At 40.2% G+C, this 19,961-nt stretch overlaps 1 long non-coding RNA gene across 4 annotated transcripts in view; it reads right to left on the reverse strand.

Moving 5' to 3' along the window:
• Nucleotides 1-19,559: 19,559 nt before the first annotated feature.
• LOC129643715 (uncharacterized) overlaps nt 19,560-19,961 on the reverse strand; it is a 29,068-nt gene continuing 28,666 nt past the window's right edge. For all 4 annotated transcript variants that reach the window (XR_008710449.1, XR_008710446.1, XR_008710447.1 and 1 more), the window contains one exon: nt 19,560-19,733. This is a non-coding gene — a long non-coding RNA (uncharacterized LOC129643715). The remainder of the gene's footprint in view (nt 19,734-19,961) is intronic.

The raw sequence follows: 19,961 nt of genomic DNA on the forward strand, positions 1-19,961 counted from the left end.
TTTCATCAAGAGGCTTTTTAGTTCCTCTCCACTTTCTGCCGTAAGGGTGGTGTCATCTGCATATCTGAGGTTTTTGATATTTCTCCCGGCAATCTTGATTCCAGTTTGTGTTTCTTCCAGTCCAGCGTTTCTCATGATGTACTCTTCATATAAGTTAAATAAACAGGGTGACAATATACAGCCTTGACGTACTCCTTTTCCTATTTGGAACCAGTCTGTTGTTCCATGTCCAGTTCTAACTATTGCTTCCTGACCTGCATACAGATTTCTCAAAAGGCAGATCAGGTGGTCTGGTATTCCCATCTCTTTCAGAATTTTCCACAGTTTCTTGTGATCCACACAGTCAAAGGCTTTGGCATAGTCAATAAAGCAGAAATAGATGTTTTTCTGGAACTCTCTTGCTTTTTCCATGATCCAGCGGATGTTAGCAATTTGATCTCTGGTTCCTCTGCCTTTTCTAAAACCAGCTTGAACATCAGGAAATTCACGGTTCACATATTGCCGAAGCCTGGCTTGGAGAATTTTGAGCATTACTTTACTAGCATGTGAGATGAGTGCAATTGTGCAGTAGTTTGAGCATTCTTTTGCATTGCCTTTCTTTGGGATTGGAATGAAAACTGACCTTTTCCAGTCCTGTGGCCACTGCTGAGTAGTCCAAATTTGCTGGCATATTGAGTGCAGCACTTTCACAGCATCATCTTTCAGGATTTGGAATAGCTCAATTGGAATTCCATCACCTCCACTAGCTTTGTTCGTAGTGATGCTTTCTAAGGCCCACTTGACTTCACATTCCAGGGTGTCTGGCTCTAGGTCAGTGATCACACCATTGTGACTATCTGGGTCATGAAGATCTTTTTTGTACAGTTCTTCTGTGTATTCTTGCCATCTCTTCTTAATATCTTCTTCTTCTGCAGGATCAGTACTGAGGCTCAAATCTGCTCTGAAACCCCAACATGTGCTGAGCTTGAGATGTGAGGTGCTGGTCCACAGGGTGGGGTATGCTCCTGACTGGATGGAGGGGGCCTTGCACCCCAATTAGGAGGAAATGAGGTCAGGAAGGAGAGCCTTTCTTCTTTTTGCCACAGCCTGTAGGTATCCAAAACAATGGAGAGAACCTCTAATGTTATTAATAAATTAACAGAAGCTATGAGTTCATTAATAAATTATTATGTGGAATCATTAACAAAAGAAGAATCTGAATGGAATTTCTTGTGTGTTTGTTCAACAGTCAGTCCCTCTGAGTGAAATGGCTCTGGTGTGAATGGATTGAAGAAGAAATTACAGCACAAATGAACAAATCTATAAAACAGAAAAAGACTCACAGACGCAGAGAACAGACTTGTGGTTGCCAAGGGGGAGGGAGGAGGAGGGATGGACTGAGAGTTGGGTGTTGGTAGATACAAATTCAGAGAAGGCAATGGCACGCCACTCCAGTACTCTTACCTGGAAAATCCCATGGACAGAGGAGCCTGGTAGGCTGCAGTCCATGGGGTCGCTAAGGGTCGGACATGACTGAGCGACTTCACTTTCACTTTTCACTTTCATGCATTGGAGAAGGAAATGGCAACCCACTCCAGTGTTCTTGCCTGGAGAATCCCAGGGACGGGAAAGCCTGGTGGGCTGCCGTCTATGGGGTCGCACAGAGTCGGACACGACTGAAGTGACTTAGCAGCAGCAGCAGATGCAAATTATAATATATAGGGTGGATAAACAGCAATGTCTCACTCTATAGCACAGGGAACTATATCCAATATCCTGGGATAAACTGTAATGGAAAAGAATATTAAAAAGAATATATGTGTGTGTGTGTGTGTAACTGGGTCACTTTGCTGTACAGCAGAAATTAACACAACATTATAGATCAACTATACTTCAGTGAAAAGGTAAAATAGAATAAAAAGAAATTACCCATGGGTGTACCTAAAGATCAGATGCAGGCCAAGAGGAGGCCAATTGGGACACCATAAAACCCTGCCCTCACCCCTAGAGCCCATCTACCAAATGCTACAATTCAATTTATGAACCCACTAAAAATATGGGAATGTCTACTCCCTTCCACCATCCACTAATGCAATGTATTACCATATTTTTTGATCTTTGCCTTTTCCTTTCTAAAAAAAAAATTATTTATTTATGGCTGGGCTGGGTCTTCCTTTCTGTGTGAGCTTTTCTCTAGTTACGGTGAGTGGGGCTACTCTCCAGTTGCAGTGCATGGGCTTCTTATTGCAGTGGCTTGTCTTGTAGCTGAGCATGAGCACTAAGAAATGCATGCTTCAGCAGTTGTGGTACACGGCTCAGTAGTTGCAGTCCCTGGGCTCAGTAGCTGTGGTGCATGGACTTAGTTGCTCTGAGGCATGTGGGATCTTCCTGGATCAGAAATCAAAACTGGGTCTTCTGCATTGGTAGGTGGAATCTTTACCATTGAGCCACCAAGGAAGCCCAATCTTTGCCTTTTCTAGAGGTGAAAATTTATATTTCATTGTGTTTCAAGCTCCTTATCCTTATATAGGTACTGGGAAAAAAACATGGTGAGCTGACAGAAAAGATAATTTTGAGATGAAAACATTCTTTTTAAGCAGAAAACAAATCCCAGAATCATAAAAGAGTGACAAATTTAAGTACATAAAAATTAAAATTTCTGGGAATGGAAAAAAATTATATTAAGAAGGTCAAAAACAAATAACAAAAGAAAAATATTAGCAAAACACATAAAATACAAAATACTCATTTTATTAATTTAAAAAAAGACTAAACAGAAAAATGGAGAGAAAGGAACAAAATTATTTCTAACTCTATTTCTCCTCCTTTAACAGTCAAATAATTTCACACCATTCTTGGAATGAAAGTCAGAATCCTTATGTGGCTTACCATCCCAGGCATGATCTGGCTCCCCTCCACCCCTCTAATTTCATTCCTTATCATTCTTTCCCTCACTTCCCTGTCTTAGATAGACTGGCCTTCTTCCAGTTTCTTGATTTCTTCAGGCATTTTCTCTGCTTAGAGCATACTCCCTTCCTTAAAAATTAAAAATAAAATAAAATCTTTACCTTTAAAACATTCAAATCTTACCTCAAATGACACCTCCTTAGAGAATGCTTTTCGAGCTTTGCAACCCCTCACCTCAGACTAGATGAAGTTCCTTATTATTTGATCTCATGTTTCCCTTCCCTTTCTCTTCCTCGTACCTTATAGTCCACACTATCTGTGTTGATTTATGTAATACTCCTCCACTAGGCAGTAAGCTCCCCAAGGGCCTGATCACTCTATGCCCAGGATTTAATGCATTGTTTATTGTTTTGTTTGAAGTGAAGTTGCTTAGTCGTGTCCGACTCTTTGAGATCCCATGGACTGTAGCCTACCAGGCTCCTCCATCCACGGAGTTTTCCAGGCAAGAGTATTGGAGTGGGTTGCCATTTCCTTCTCCAGGGGATCTTTCCAACCCAGGGATCGAACCCAGATCTTCCACGTTGCAGGCAAACCCTTTTACCGTCTGAGCTACCGGGGAAGCTATTGTTTTGTTTAGTAATTTCCAAAGTTCTGGGATACATGCTCAAAACAGTAGGTTGATCATCTCTATAACCCATTGATCTTACTTTTAACTGTTTATATCTTATCAAGCTGATGTCACCATCCTCTCAGAACAGATTTGTTCCTTCTTAGGTGTTCAATCAGCAACTGGTGGGGAGTGGGGAGGAGGGCAAGGGAAGGCCTATTATATCAGTGAGAACCAGACTGTGGTTTTGATCTGCTCAGTCTCCATCTATCCCCATAAAGCTCATTAATCCCTCATTTAAAATTCTCCCAAACAGTTATGTGTACACAAAACCAAATCCCTGTGGTGAGATATCCACATGCAAAAGAATAAAGTTGGACCCCCTAACTTACACCGCCTACAAAAATTAACTAAAGATGATTCAACAACCTACATAGAAGAGCTAAATCCATAAAACTCTCTTTGGATAAAACATAATAGATCTTCACAATCTTGGATTTGGCAATGAATTCTTAGATATGACATCAAAAGCAGCTAAAGACAAAAAATTTATAAATTTTAGTTCTTAAATTAAAAACTTTTTTGCATCAAAGGGCATTAAAGATATCCACAAATCATATATCTGATATGAGTACACTATTCAGAATATATAAGGAACTCTCACAACTCAACAACATAAGACAACCCAGCAAAATAAATAAATAAATAAAGGTAAAGGATTTAAAAAGACATTTCTCAAAAGAAGATATACAAACAGCCAACAGGCTCACGAAAAGATTTGTAACGTTGCTAGTCAAGCAAATTGCAAATCAAAACCACAATGAGATACCATTTCATACCCACGAAGAGGACTATAATGTACAAAAATAACAACAGAAAATAGCAAGCATTGGCAAAGATGTCAAGAAATCAGAACCCTCACACACTGCTGGTGGGACCCTCATACACTGCTAGTGGGAGTATAAAATGGTTCAGCTGCAATAGCAGTTTGATAGTGCCTCAAAAAGTACACATAGAATTGCCTTGGTGATACAGCAATTTCACTCCTAGGTATATATCCAAAAGAACTGGAAACAGATGCTCAAACAAATACATGTACATGCATATTCATAGCATTACTATTTACAATGTGGGTGGATGCTAAGTCACTTCAGTCGTGTCCAGCTCTTTGCAACACTATGGACTGTCTTCTCTGTCTGTGGGAATCTCCAGGTCAAAATACTGGAGTGATTTGCCGTGTCCTCCTCCAGGGGACCTTCCCGACTCAGAGCCTGAACTGGCATCTTCTGCAGCTCCTGCATTGCAGGCAGACTCTTTACTGCTAAGCCACCAGGGAAGACCCACTGTTTACAATAGCCAAAAGGTATAAACAACCCAGACGTCTATCAACAGACAAATGGATAAACAGATTGTGGTATATAAGCACAATGGAATATTATTCAGCCATAAAAAGAAATGAAACACACTGGTACATGGTACAATGTGAATGAACCTAAAAAACATTACACAAAGTGAAAGAAGCCAGACCCAAACTGTTACATGTTGTGTGGTTCTATTTATATGAAATATACTGAGCAGGTAAATCCACAGAGTCAAGAAACATATTGGTGGTTTCCAGGAGCTGGAATGAGGAGAGAATGGGAAATAAGTTCTTAATGTGGACACAGTTTCATTCTGGGGTGATGGTTGGACAACAGTATGAATGTACTAAATGCCAATAAACTGTTCCCTTTAAAATAATTTTAACATAATTAATATAAAGTTATTTATATTAAATAATTTAATATAAATAAGATAAAGTTAATTTTATATTATATGAATTTCACCTCAATTGAAAAATATCTGGGGCCCTCACTCTCAAATCTCAATTACATTTTTATGAGTCCCTATTTAATCACTGGTTTTAAAAAACTAACATTCAAAACAAAAAAGAATGCTTCTCTTTAAACAAAATTGCTTGTTATTTGATGCATGATCTGAGCTGTTGGAAATAAAAGTTCTAGCATTATAGAACTGTAAGAAATATTTTCAAACAAAAATAAAGGTATGTTAATTTGGATTTTTGAAATTGCAGGTTAAACAGTTCCCTTTCTTCTTAATAAATGCTGTGAAAATGTTTAAAAATAAGCTGACAACTTAGTATGAAATACTGAGATAAACTGAGACCTTACTTTAACTGGAAGACATAAATTATTACAAAACTATGAAAAACTCAGAAAAATCTATGACAACAGATGGTGCAGGGCCACATTTGGTAGCAGAGAACTGCTATGAGCATGATGAGAAATCTAAATTAATAGAGGCCTTTTGGATGTCCTGAAGTGTGTCTAAAATATATCAAAGTCAAAGTCTGTGTTACTGGGAGCAGCTCTGCAATGACTGGGCCCCTGAGTAGAGTAACCAATATACCTGTTGCTTCAGGGTGATAGGTAGTAGCTGCTGCTGCTGCTGCTGCTAAGTCGCTTCAGCTGTGTCCGACTGTGCGACAGCTACCCCTAGGCTGGTGGATAATGATACCCACTGATCTGAACTCAACAGAGTGAAATTCACTGAAGATTGATATTCTTCCTCAGTTCCTCACTGTTTGCGAGGATGCTGTGTACTTGGCTGCATCAGAAGTGGTGATATAACATGATCAGCAGCATTCTGCAGAACCTCCTAGCCTCCCCTTTATTTTTGAGCTTAGACCAAGAGAATCTTTTCCATTACTTTCAATCCCTTTCACTTTCTTCTTCCCCTTTCTTCTTCTCTCTCTAGTTCAACTAATTTTTAAAATATTCTTTCATTCATTCATTCATGCCAGGTCTTTGTTGTGGCTAGTGGGATCTTAGATCTTTGTTGAGGAGTGCTGGTTCATTAGTTGGGCAGGTGGAATCTTTTTTTCTTCTTCTTCTTTTTTGGTTGTGGCATGATGGATCCCTGACCAGGGATCTAAGCCAGATCCCCTGCACTGGGAGCAGAGTCTTAGTCACTGGACCACCAGGGAAGCCCCTAAACAGAGTTCTGATGCCAAGGATGGAAGAAGGATATGTTCCAGTTGGTACCCACTGTTCACAAAATCAGAACTCGAGTAGGGAGTCAGGACAGGTCTTAAACAACATAGAACCAGTTTTTTTCCTACCAAGTATAAGATAATTTTTAGTTATCTCTGATAATTGATGAAGATATATCTATGATAACGGATAAAAGAAACCACCTCTCCAAACAGAAAACCCAAAAGTTACCACCAGAATTTATCTCAGGCTTTCATTTTGATGCACTCTTTCCCAAATGTTAAAAGGGATGAATTTTAGAGTTTTCTTTCTTTGCAACATCTGAGAAATATAAATGAGGTGTGAAATGAGAAAGGAGAAAAATAAAAGAAAAAGCAATAAGCTTTGGTTTAACCACAAGTAGAATAATCAATGTCTAAAAGACTCAACATGAACATTTTTGAGCTCCTATCTTGAGCCAATCAGTGACCTAGACCCCTGGAGTGGATGGGACAGGGGATGCTAAATTATAAATAAAGATAAATCGTGGCCACTATCCTCCAAAAGATAGAATTTGAGCTGGGCCTTACAGTTGGCAAGGTCAAGCGTGGTATAGCAAAACAGTAGTAAGCATACAATACCTGACATCATAGACAAAAATTTAAGTTTGACTCTTGCTCATTTAGAGGCTGAGTATCTAGTCTGCTTTCAATCTTAAGTCATCTTCGAATTTGAGCTTTTCTTTCTTTTTCACTGTGACAGATTTTCATCATTCCAGGTTTGCACATATTTTGGAACTTCTGTACAGTCTTAAGTACTTTGTGATTACAGCTGAAACTGATTCTTGCAGGCAGAGTAATTCACTCCTTCTTCTGAGTTCTTACAGTGCTCTGTTCACACCTTTATGGAGCAGAGATTACACTGTATATTAATTATCTGTTCGCTTTTCTGTCTCCTTCACAAAAGTGAGAGCTCCTCATGGACTGTGATTACATCTTGTTAAGACAGAGAAATATAACAGTTAGGCATTTGGGTGCTCAGCTCATTCTGCCCAAATTCAAATCGCTTCTCCACGCTTTCTTGTCTTGCTTTATAAATGTGGATATGCTATTAGTTAACCTCCTTAGATTTCAGTTTCTTCCTGTAAATGAAAATAAACCTAGCTCATTTATAAGGTACTTACTATAGTGCTTGGCACATAGAGGAGCAATTAATAAATATAAGCTCTTATCCCATAACCCACAGTTTCCTGCATGCAGTAAGTATTTAATAAAGCGTGTAGAAATATGAAATGAGTAAATTATTTGACAAGAACTGCCTAGATTGGGAAATACTTTTAGCCTATTTTCCTGACCAAATTTTTTTCATGAAAAGAGAAATCCCCTTTCAGATTCCATGATGCTGGGGTGAATCATTCATTTCCCTTTGGTTTGGTGGGGAAATGATAGTCACTGTTTCTTCCTCATTCTGCGCAGAAACTGCTGGACTCAGCTGAGAACTGAAGACTAGAGAGCAATGGTCTGAGGTTCAGCTGAAAAAAACAAAAACAATCCTTGGCTTTTCAGCTCTCTGAGGGCTGCTCCTGATCATTCTCAGGAAAGAACATACTGTGGTCTGGTAAAGAGCTCGGAGTATCTGCAAGAAAGATATCGCCTGCAAGAAAGATATCGCCTGCAAGAAAGATATCACCTGCAAGAAAGATATCGCCTGCAAGAGAAGCTATTTCTATATATCTCGATTTTGTTAAGAAACGTAGGGTGCCACCTGCTCCCAAGATGACTTACTGCTCCTCTTCTGTGCTCCCGTAATACTTAAATCACAATATTACTAACCGTGGTTGAGCACGTACTGCATGCTAGGTGCTGGGTTCTAAATACTTCACGTGTCAACTAATTAAATTCATACACAAATCTATGAGGTTGGTGTTACCCTCATTTGACAGATGAGGAGACTGATGCAACAGGTCGAATTAACTTGCTCCAAATTACACAGCAATGCCGGGGTCCAGCCCCGGCTGATCCAGGGTATTTGAAGCGGGGACGGCGTCGGCGACCTATTTAATTATTTATTCATCAAAGATATAAAGAATAATAGAATGAGGATAGCTCAGTAAGAAAATTCAGTGGAGAAAAGAGGCTGAGTAGCTTGGTTTACGCGGGAGACCAATAAAACTTCAAGACAAGAAGTTTGCACCACTTACGTAGGCCGCAGGCGTCCTTCCGTTCTCCCGAAGGAGAGGAGACACTGAGGCCTCCCCGGTCGGATCTTAGAAGCCCAGGCATAATTAGCAAGCATGGTGGGTTCCGCGCTCCAGATGGAGACTCAGCTAGAATTTGGGAGAGATAGTGACATGGGGAGACCAAGTTTCAGTGAACAAGGCCCGCACTTTATTTTCCAAAGTAGTTTTTATACCTTAAGTTATGCATAGAGGATAATGGGGGAAGGGGTAGAGTCATGCAGCAAGCCAGGCTTTTTTCCTGTAAACTTATCATATGCAAAAGTTCAGGTGATAGACATCATCTTCTGGCCAGGAGGCCTGTTAACATTTTAAGAAACTTATCTTTCTCTAAAGGTGATTATTCCAAAGTCAGGCGCCAGCCTTCCAAAAAGCATTGGACAAAGCTGCATTTTACATTTCTATACACCCATTATATCAATCAATACACTGCCAAGGACACAGTAGGTAAGGAGTATGGAGACTTAGCAGCAAACATTGGCCCAACAAGTGAAAAACCCTTCACCAATACAATTTCTAATCAATCTTTTAACTACTCAAAGGAATCTGTGTTTAGGCAGTTTAGAACATCTCCTGCCTCTCACAGTTGGGAGGCTCTGAACAATCACATGTGGCCGGAAAAACCCATTCAGGCAGGCTAGAGGATTTCCAAAGGAGTTTGTAGGTTGAAACACTGTCACACCCAGGAATTATTAACTGGAGCTGTAAGCTAACTCTCTTTTCAGAGAGAGGTAGTGGGGGACAGCCCCCCGTAAAGTCAGAGGTGTGGGTGAAAGCACAAAGCAGAAAGTAGGCAGACTCTGGTTTTCGGAGTAGATGCTCGAGAATTTCCAGGGGGACTCCTGAGGCTCGATCCCGCCTTTGCGTATGCCGAGCCTCCTTCCTCATGACCTTTGTCATGGGCGGAATTCCTCACGCTGGCTCCCGGCAGTGATAGAATTCCAGTTGAGCTATTTCAGATCCTGAAAGATGATGCTGTGGAAAGTGCTGCACTCAATATGCAATATGCACTCAATATGCAATATGCCGGCTCCCGGCACAGCAAAAAGTGGCAGAGCTAAGATTTGAACTGAGGCTGCCAGTTTCATGCATGTGAACAGTATATGAAACCGCCTCCCAACCTGCTTTGTCACTTATTCCCCTGTTGCATAGAAATCTTTCAATGACATTTTCTTTTTTTCTTAATTTATTTATTTTTAATCGACGAATAATTTCTTTACAATATTGTGTTGGTTTCTGCCATACATCAATATAAATCAGCCATAGGTATACATATGTCCCCTCTCGAACCTGCCTCCCACTTCCTACCCCATCCCACCCCTCCAGGTTGTCTCAGAGCTCTGATTTGAGTTCCCTGAGTCATACAGCAAGTTCCCACTGGCTATCTATTTTATATATGGTAGTATATGTGTTTCCATGCTACTCTCTCCATTCGCCTCACACACTCCTTCCCCTTGCTGTAATCACTGAGTCCATAAGTTTGTTCTCTGTGTCTGTGAATGACAAGTTTTCTTATCTGCCTCTCTAACCCACGTGAGTCTCTTGAGGACACAGCCTATGTCCCCAGTGATTGTCAAGCTCCTGCCACAGCACCTGACACATAGCAGGTATTCAATACACATTGAATAAATGAATGAACAATTAAGCACAATGAGGCGGTGCTTTAGGTAGAAAATATTTGTTGGATTTGAGTAAGGAATGGGAAGCAGAGGAATCATGCCTGACTTGGCTCCTATATCTGGTCAAGATCGCTTCAGAAGAAGCCTTAACCCTTCTAGATCCACTGGCTCTGAGATGGTGAAACTGAAGCCCTTCTTCCCATACCTCATACAAATCATCAGATAGGAAATATTTAACCTGCCCTCCCCTGCACCAGTTTCAGATCTCTGTAAGGAGCCTTCACTACAGGCTCTGAATGGTCCATGGCCCATTCAGTGCCTTCTGGTGGGTTCCATTTCTCCATCTGCCATAGTAACTGAGATGCCAAACATTTGCAAAACTCGTTCAAGGGAAATAGTCCTCAGTGACTGGAGACACAGTATGTCCAAGAATTGGACTTGAGAAAGTCTCTAAAGAAGCCCTTCCTCCACAGGCCTTCCTTTTGCAACGATTTTATCCCAAGAATTAAACACATTTTCCTGCCTTTGATGGCTTCGCCCCACAGATGTCGAAGGACAGAACTGGGCTCTTCTACTGAGCTACCCTGTTGGCTAAAGATTTCATTAAGAATTTGATGAAGATTCAAGATCCCAAGGTATTTTTTTTTAAACAAATTAATGAAATTTTAATCTTACAGATACTGACCTGAACAAATTACAGATTTATTCAAGTGAAGAGTCGTACAGAGAAGTGAACAAGGTTTGGGAGCCAGACAGATCTGGATTTAAATCTGGCCTCTGACAGATAGCTACTGAGTATTCTCAAGATCCCAAGGTATTTTGCTAAAGAATAAAGCTTGGCTTGTTGCCAGGAAATGGAGAGTTTGCATCAGGTTTTGCATGAACTGAAACTATGTTTTCTCAACAACCTCCCTCATTTCCCCCTGGGAGATTTTGCTGCCCCTGCTCCCTTGAAGTTACATTTCTTTCCAACTTCCCATGACCATATGACTGCTAAATAGAGCTCCTTTCCTCCAAAGAACACACACACACACACACACACACACACACACACATACACACACCATCATCTGTTCCAGAAAAAGCTGCATCCCAGCCTGACTCAAGTGACACTTGTAAGTAAATTGAAGAAGGCGGGTACCACATGCATCTTTGGATAACCATGGAAAACATTTCTATTATTAACATTCATAAAATTGACTTCATTTAATGAAACATTCTCAGAAAGTATCTCAGTCTTATTTAATTTGCAAAGAAAAAAGACAAATTACCAATTCACTTAAAAATGTTTTTCCCTTCTCCTCCATGGTTTATTGACATAAAAATGAAAATGACCCTTTCCATTCACCTGGTATCACCAACCTCCTTTTGCTCATCAAATATTTATTGACCCTCATTGTGCAGAGCAAAGATACTATAGTAGTTCTTACCCATTGTTCTGAATAGCCAACTTAGAGATAAAAATTAAAGATGAGTTCATATTAATAATGGATGATAACTAAAATTCAATGAAAATGTGGAACTCTAACAAGAAAATTTACAGAAAATTGGGAGACCATCTACACCAGTGGTTTTTCTAAAATTTTCTTTAGCTTCAAAAACTCTTCACATAAAAATTTAATTGGTAGTCTGCTACATCAAATGAAAGTCATTTCCTAATTGAAACAGTTGATGTCCAGAGGGGATTAGACTGGCCTGCAAGTCCAAACCAGTTCATGGAGTTCATTAGGTCTAGTCTTCTTATCTTGACACAACAGGAAAGGTTGTGTTTTCCTGTTGAATTGCAGACTTCATTATTGCAGTAAGCTGAGTCTTACAATGCTATGAATAGGCTCTAAAGATTTTAAACCCTGCATCCTATCTCATGCATCCTGGTCTTGGCTTCAGTTGCCAATAAGCTAGCCAACCAGCACTGTTCTTCTCAGGATTTAGCATATGTATCTATGATCCAGGAAATCTTACTGGATTTAGTAGAAAATATTTATATCCTAAAGCATTTCAAATGGGACTGGAATGGAATCGAAGTGAAACGGTAGATTGCTTAGATGGCACTAGGGAAGGTGCAATATTACTATGAGTGAGGAAATACAAAGCTGTAGCCCAACCTTATACCATATTCAAACCTGGGCTCCAGAGAGATTAAGGATCTAAATGCTAACAATACAACTATACGGTTATTAAAAGAGTACGTAAGATATATTTGTGAAAGATAAAGAAAATCTTCCAAAGGAACATCCCAAAGTACAAACCATAAAGTTAAAAGCTGATGGATTTGACGCCATCAAAGTTAAGGATTCCTGCTCAGTAAAAGACACAACAGCAGAGGGCAGACTGCAAAAATGTATTGGTGACATCTGCAACAGTCAAGAGATGAGTATCTAGACTATGTAAGAACTCCTACAAAATCAACAAAAAAGAAACAGAAAAACAAATAGAAAACTATTCAAAGGGTGTGAAAAGGTAATTGGTAAGAAAGAAAGACCTTAAGTAGGTAATTTAAGAATGAAAGGAAGAGATGTTAATAATCAGAAGAATGCAAGCTATAGCAATGCAGTCCCACTTTACACATACCAAAATGGCAAAATAAGAGAGGAAGATAATACCAAACGTTGGCAAAGATTTGAGCACATGGGAACAATCAGGCACTGCTGGTTTTAGTGTAAAACATACAACCTTGTGGAAAGGAATCTGGTAATGCTGAGTCAAATTAAGATCGGTGTATCCCATGACCCAACAATCCCACTAATGGGTGTACTCAGAGAATTTCTCCCATGAGTTCATCAGGGGGATACATGAAACGATGTTAACTGTTGCATTGTTTGCAGTATCAAAATCTGTTACCTAGTATCCACAGAGGTGTTAGTCGCTCTGCCATGTCCAACTCTTTGTGACCCCAGGCTCCTCTGTCCGTGGGATTCTCCATGCAAGAATACTGCAATGGGTTGCCATTTGCTTCTCCAGAGGATCTTCCTGACCCAGGTCTCCCACATTGCAGGCAGATTCTTCACCGTCTTAGCCACCAGGGGAATAGATAAGTAAAATGTAGCTAATACTCTGGACTACCAGGCCATGGTCAGGCTTCCCAGGTGACTTAATGGTAAAGAATCCACCTGCCAATGCAGAAGATGCAGTTTCCATCCCTGGGTCAGGAAAAAACCCTGGAGGAGGGCATGGCAACCCACTCCAATATTCCTGCAGGGATGATCAAATGGACAGAGGAACCTGGTCCATGGGGCTCCTAAGAGCCAGACACAACTGAGCACAAGCACAAGCCTATCCTGTGGGCAGGACACCTGGGCTCACAGTCTGATTTGGCCTCCCACTTGCCCATCACACTTGTCCAGGATGCTCTTCTATAGATCTCCTAGAACCTTAGAATTTCTAGATCTGGAATCTTAGAAAGATTTCTAAATTCTTTTCCAGCTTTGTGCTTCAAGTACTCTGTTCTTCCTTTCCAATCAATAATCTCTATAATATCATAAGCAACAATAAAATCATATCACCCATTTCAGAACATTTTTATTAACACTGAAGAATAACCTAACTTACAAGAAATGTCTTTGGCTGAAGGTGTGTTTTTATATACCTGGCTGAAAGAGTGACATCGTTTCTTTAAATGTACAGGCATTACCATCTTAACACAACTGTTACCCTTTTCGTGGATCAATGAACAAAGCAGGTTAAAAAAAAAAAGAAAGAGAAATAATATTCAGGAAGATCAGAGGTGCTATAGAAGCAAAGAGTGCTTTTTTAATAACCTGAGCCTGGTGGATGACGATGATGATGATATGACAGTGATGCCGGCAGTGATAATGACTACGAGAGTAACCCAGAAAACCGTCAATCCAGAAGAGTTTCAGCTTCTCTCTGAACATCTAGTCCATGGAGATAACTAGGCCTCTCTGGCTGATGAGTCAAGGTTCCTTTGGCGCCCACTTTAATTTACTCTGAAACATACCCTTGAGATGAGAGATGGAAAGTATTATAAAATGAAGGTCACCTTATAGAACTGTGGACTAGATTTACAAAACAAAATAGCAAAATGGAAAAACACACACTATCATAGAAAATGTATTCTGCATTGTGCTAGAAAAAAACCTTTTGCCCTTTTAAGAGCTCATTAGAATGCAACAACACTCATTTCAACCAATTAATATTTTGGCTATGAATAGGAAAATATGTGTGAATGGCCAGTCCAGTACAAACTAAAACATTTGCATAACATCAGCCCTTTCTTTGGCTGTGTAATTAATCATTGGGGATTATCCATTTGTAAGCATAATTTTTCACTGTCAGGAGAAATTATGTTTTATTTATTGAAACACTCTAAATCATAATTACAGCTATCATTTATTGAGCACCAACTAAGTGCCAGGTATTCCATATGTAATTGCTATGCTCACCACAATATTATAAAGTGACTATTATTATACATGTTTTTAGGATTAGGAAACTGAATTCCGAGAGGGTGATTAACTTGTTCAAGATGATAAGTACTTCAAAGCTAAGTCTGACTGTTCACAAAGCTCATGTTCTTTTTACCATGCTATACAGCCTCCACTAAAGATTTTTTTTTCCTGAAAATTGAGACCCTGTTATTGACAGCTAATGTTTATTGTGTGTTTACTATACACCACTGCACATACAACTTTACATACATTGCCCCATTCAGTTAACCAAATATCCCACTGAAACGTGGATACTCATATGTATTTGAGGTTATAAGAAAACTGGTATGTAAAGAAAGTACCTAGTCCAATATGGCATGCCCAGAAAACAATGGAATCTGGATTCAAGGTCTCAGTATCAGTCATATTTTTCTTAATTTTATTTTTTAAATTACATGTAACAAAACTGACCTTGGTGTACAGTCCCATGAATTCTAACATATGAATACATTCCTATCACCACTATTATGACTGGTATACAGAACAGTTCCATTGCCCTGAAAAACTCCCTCATGTTCGCAGCCACACCTTCGTCCCTCACCAACCTCTGCACTTCCTGACCTGGTCTCGGTCACTATAGTCTTGTCTTTTTGAGAATGTGATGTAAATGAAATCATGCAACATAGAACCTTTCAAAGAGGCATCTCTCAGTATAATGCCTTTGAGTTCTATCCATGTTTCCCTTTCTGTTCCTTTTTACTGCTGAATCGTTTTCCATCATATGGATGTACTGCATTTGTTTATCCATTCATCTATTGAAAGTAATTTGGATTGTTTTCGGTTGGACGTGGTTATGAGTAAAGTTGCTCTAAACATTTATGTACAGGTTTTCACGTGAGCATAAGTTTTCATCTTCTCAGAGTAAACACATAGGAGTGGGCTGTTGAGTCATATGGCAAGTGTTTGCTTAATATTATAAGAAACTGCCAAACTGTTTTCCAAAATGGCTGTAAAATTTTTGCCTCCTCTGCAAAAGTGCAAGAGAATTTTGGTTTTTCCACAAACTCATCAAGACTTGGTAAAGTTAGTCATTGATTTTCTAAATTTTTAAAATTGTAGCCATTCTCATAGGTGTACGATGGTAACTCATGGTGGTTTAAGTTTCATTTTCCTATTGTATCCTTTTATGTGCTTATTTGTCACTCTTATTTCCTCTCTAGCAAATTGGTTCAATATTTTTGCCCATTTTTTAAATTAAATTGTTTATTTTCTTAAAATTGAGTTTACATAATAGAAATAAGAGTATTTTGTCAGGAATAAGATTTACAAATATTTTTATTCAATCAAATGGGACTTACAAGTATTTTCATTTATTCATTTGCTTTTCATTATCTTAATAGTGTCTTTCACCAAGTATGAGCTTTTAATTTTTATGAAGTCCAATTTACGTAATATATCAATTTTTTATGGATCAGGTATTTGGTGTCATGTTGAAGACCTCTCCGACTGAGGGACAGGGTAAGAGAGAAGGAGAGAGAGACAAGAATATGCTAGTATTGGCTTTGCTGCTGCTGCAGCTGCTAAGTCGCTTCAGTCGTGTCCGACTCTGTGCGACCCCATAGACGGCAGCCCACCAGGCTCCCCCGTCCCTGGGATTCTCTAGGCAAGAACACTGGAGTGGGTTGCCATTTCCTTCTCCAATGCATGAAAGGGAAAAGTGAAAGTGAAGTCGCTCAGTCGTGTCCGACCCTCAGCGACTCCATGGACTGCAGCCTTCCAGGCTCCTCTGTCCATGGGATTTTCCAGGCAAGAGTACTAGAATGGGGTGCCATTGGCTTTGAGGATGGAGTAAAGGGTCCTGAGCCAAGGAATCTTCTGGAAGCTGAACAAGGCATGGAAATACTTTCTCCCCTTGAACTTCCAGAAGGATTGCAGCCCTACTAACACCCTGATTTTAGCCCAACAAAACCCAGATTTCTGATCTCCAGAAACATTAAGATAACAAATTTGTGTTATTTTCAACAACACAAAAAAGACTCTACTAACTCCAGGTCAGAAACATATATGTATCTATGACTTCTCCTAAAGGTTTTATTGTTCTCTGTTTTACATTTAGCTCTATGACTCATTTTGAGTTTTCTTTCATAGAAGGTATGAGATTTAGGTAAAAATTCATGTTTTGGTTCATGGATATCCAATCATGTCAACATCATTTGTTGAAAAGACCATTCTTTCTTCACTGAATTGCCTTAGGAACTTTGCCAAAATCAACTGACCATATCTGTATGGGTGTTTCTGGGCTCTCTTGTCTGTTCCACTGATCTATGTGCCTATCCTGTCACCAGTATGTACCACACTGTCTCGATGACTACAGTTTTACGGTAAATCTTTAAATCTGGAGCTGTGTGTGATTCTTCAACCAGTTCCTATTCTGAGACAACAAGCTACAAGGCACAGGTAGATCAGCCTCTGAGCCCTCTTTTTCCTTCACTGCTTGAAAGGTATTAATAACATATTTTTTGGTGTACAAAGGGGTAGAAAAGCAATGTAACTGACCTACTTTCTACTTTAAGAGAGAGAAGAAAGGCTATCATTTGCAGCTTTTTCTCTGCCTGAGCCACCTGGAAATATCTGCTACACATACTTATTATTGATATATAGTATACATTCATGCCATATAGTTTTTTTCATTTTTATTTATTTCTTTTGTCTGTGCGGGATCTTCGTTACTGGACACAGACTTTAGTTGCAGGGAGCAGATGCTACTCTCCAGTTGCAGTGCACAGGCTTCTCCTCACAGTGGCTTCTCTTGTGGAGCATGGGCTCTGGGGCACATGGGCTCAGTAGCTTCAGTTCCCAGACTCTGGAGCACAGGCTCAATAAGTTATGGTACATGGGCTTAGTTGCTCTGCGGCATGGGGGATCTTCCCAGATCAGGGATCAAACATGAGTCTTCTACATTGATAGGTGGATTCTTTACCACTGAGCCACCAGAGAAGCCCCCGTATGCTTACTGAGCGTGCTGTGTTGGGCCCCATTATAGGCTCTGAGGAAGAACAGGAGAATAGAATACACATGGTTCTTTCCCCTGTGAGGTTTATGCCTCATGGTGAACAAATAACAACTAAACACAGAAACAAAACTGGATAGCTATCCTCCAGAGAACTGCAGTTGGGTAATATGCAATAGAGTGACTCAGGGATCTTAGCCCACATGGCCAGGGAATGCTTCTCTGAAGGGATCTGGGTGACGACAAGAAATTGGATGAGTGAACGTCAAGGGAATAAGTGTTCTGGGCTGTAAGTCTGTAGAGCCTTAGGTGAAGCCAAGCTTGAAACATTTAAGAAACAACAACAACAAAAAACTGATATAGCTAGAGAAGAGTGAGCCAGGAGAGCAGTATAAAATAAGGACTGAGAGATAACAGGAGCAGGTTGAAGAAGTTTTGTAATGGAGATGAGAAGTTGGATTTAACTCTTAAGTGCCTAGGGAAGCCATTAGAGAGTTTAAACCAACATGGGCCGTGTGACCAAAGACAGACCAGGGCTCCCAGACAAGTAAATGGGTCCCATCTCCAAAGAAAGAAGCTTCCTGTTCACATTAACCCATTCTCTGACAAGAGTGATGTACATGAGATTCTAAAGAAGTCAAGGTCAAGGTTTGGGTCCTTGTAATTAGCATATCACCTTTTCCTAGCCTGCACTCCAAAAGGCCTTAGAGGAGAAGGGAGAAGCCGGTCTCATTGCCTTACTGAATTAGTGGCATGCTGAGGACTTAATGAAAAGGAGATTGGTCCCCAAGTCGGGGAGAGGTGTCTGCCATGTCACAGCCCCACAGAAGTAGAAACAGAGATCCCTGCACACAGGTAAAGCAAATTGTTTCATCACAACTACTGCCTCTTGGTTTCCAGTCTTTATAAACAGTGAATTATAGGAAAGTGGCTTAAAACTATAATACAAAAACTAAAAGTCCCGCTTGGAAGGCTTTCCCATCTAGGAGGAGCACTGGATCGAATTTCTCAGCAGAAATGTGTGCAGAGTCTCCAAGAGACTGTATCCAATCCATTTATTTAAATTCCACTTTGGATAAATAACCACCTTTGGGGAAACATAAGCATAGCACCTCTTCCCCATTATAGAGTCACAATTCCAGCTCCATAGCATCCCTCTACCACCAGGGGGTATATATAATTTTTATGGAGTTATAATCTATGTGATGCCTGTTTCTTAGTGCTGTTTTTGGTTACTATTATTTCACATACAGTTCTCCATGTAGCATCTAAATAGTTTCCATTTTCAGTACACAGTGATACATAGTGTTATGATAGATAAAAATAGCTCATGCTTACAAAATAATTACTATATGTCAGACACAGTTCTGAGCACATTATCTATTTTTACTCATTAAATGTTTCTTCCCTATAACCATATATAGCTAGGTACCATCTGCCTTTGTTTGGCTTCAGAGGAAAGAAAGTGGAGGGACCTCCCTGGTTGTCCAGTGATTAAGGATCCACCTACCAATGCAGGCGACATGGGTTTAATCCCTGGTCCAGGAACTAAGATCACATACGTTGAGGGCAACTAAGCCCATGGACCACAACCACTGAGCCTGTGGTCTAGAGCCTGGGGGCCACGACTACTGAGCCCATGTGCCGAAACTACTGAAGCCCTTGCACCCTACAGCCTGTGCTCTGCAACAAGAGCATCCGCCACAGTGAGAAGCCCACGCACCACAACGAGTAGCCCCTACTCACTGCAACTAGAGAAAGCCCTTGCACAGCAATGAAGACCAGCTCAGCCAAAAATAAATAAAAAAATTTTTTAAAAAGTGGAGTCCACAGCCAAGAGTACCATGAATTGCTTTATTCAGGGTTCAACCTCAAGGAAGCAGGCAATAGTAAAACGAGGCAAGGAAGTGGGGAAAGTCCATTTGAAGGTGCGTTATCCAGCTGGTAACCATCAAATGTGATCAATTGCTCCATCTCATGAGACTATCCCCTCTGGAGACCATCCTGCAAGAAAGCTGTAAAAACTCATCTCAAATAGTTATATAAGGGGAGGAAAGAGGAACTGTTTATCCACGAGTTCCCATCTGCTCCATGAGATCTTTTACTCCGACACACTTTGGACTTGGCACATATCACACCTGAGTATCAGCAGGGAAGCCTCAGGGTTGGTGACAAGAGGCAGGCGTCAGGGCTAGAGGCGAAGTACCCTATAGTGTGCCTGCACAAGGTCACAGAGTCAGTCA

The sequence above is a fragment of the Bubalus kerabau genome, chromosome 2 (genome assembly GCF_029407905.1).
Source record: "Bubalus kerabau isolate K-KA32 ecotype Philippines breed swamp buffalo chromosome 2, PCC_UOA_SB_1v2, whole genome shotgun sequence".
NCBI lineage: Eukaryota > Metazoa > Chordata > Mammalia > Artiodactyla > Bovidae > Bubalus > Bubalus kerabau.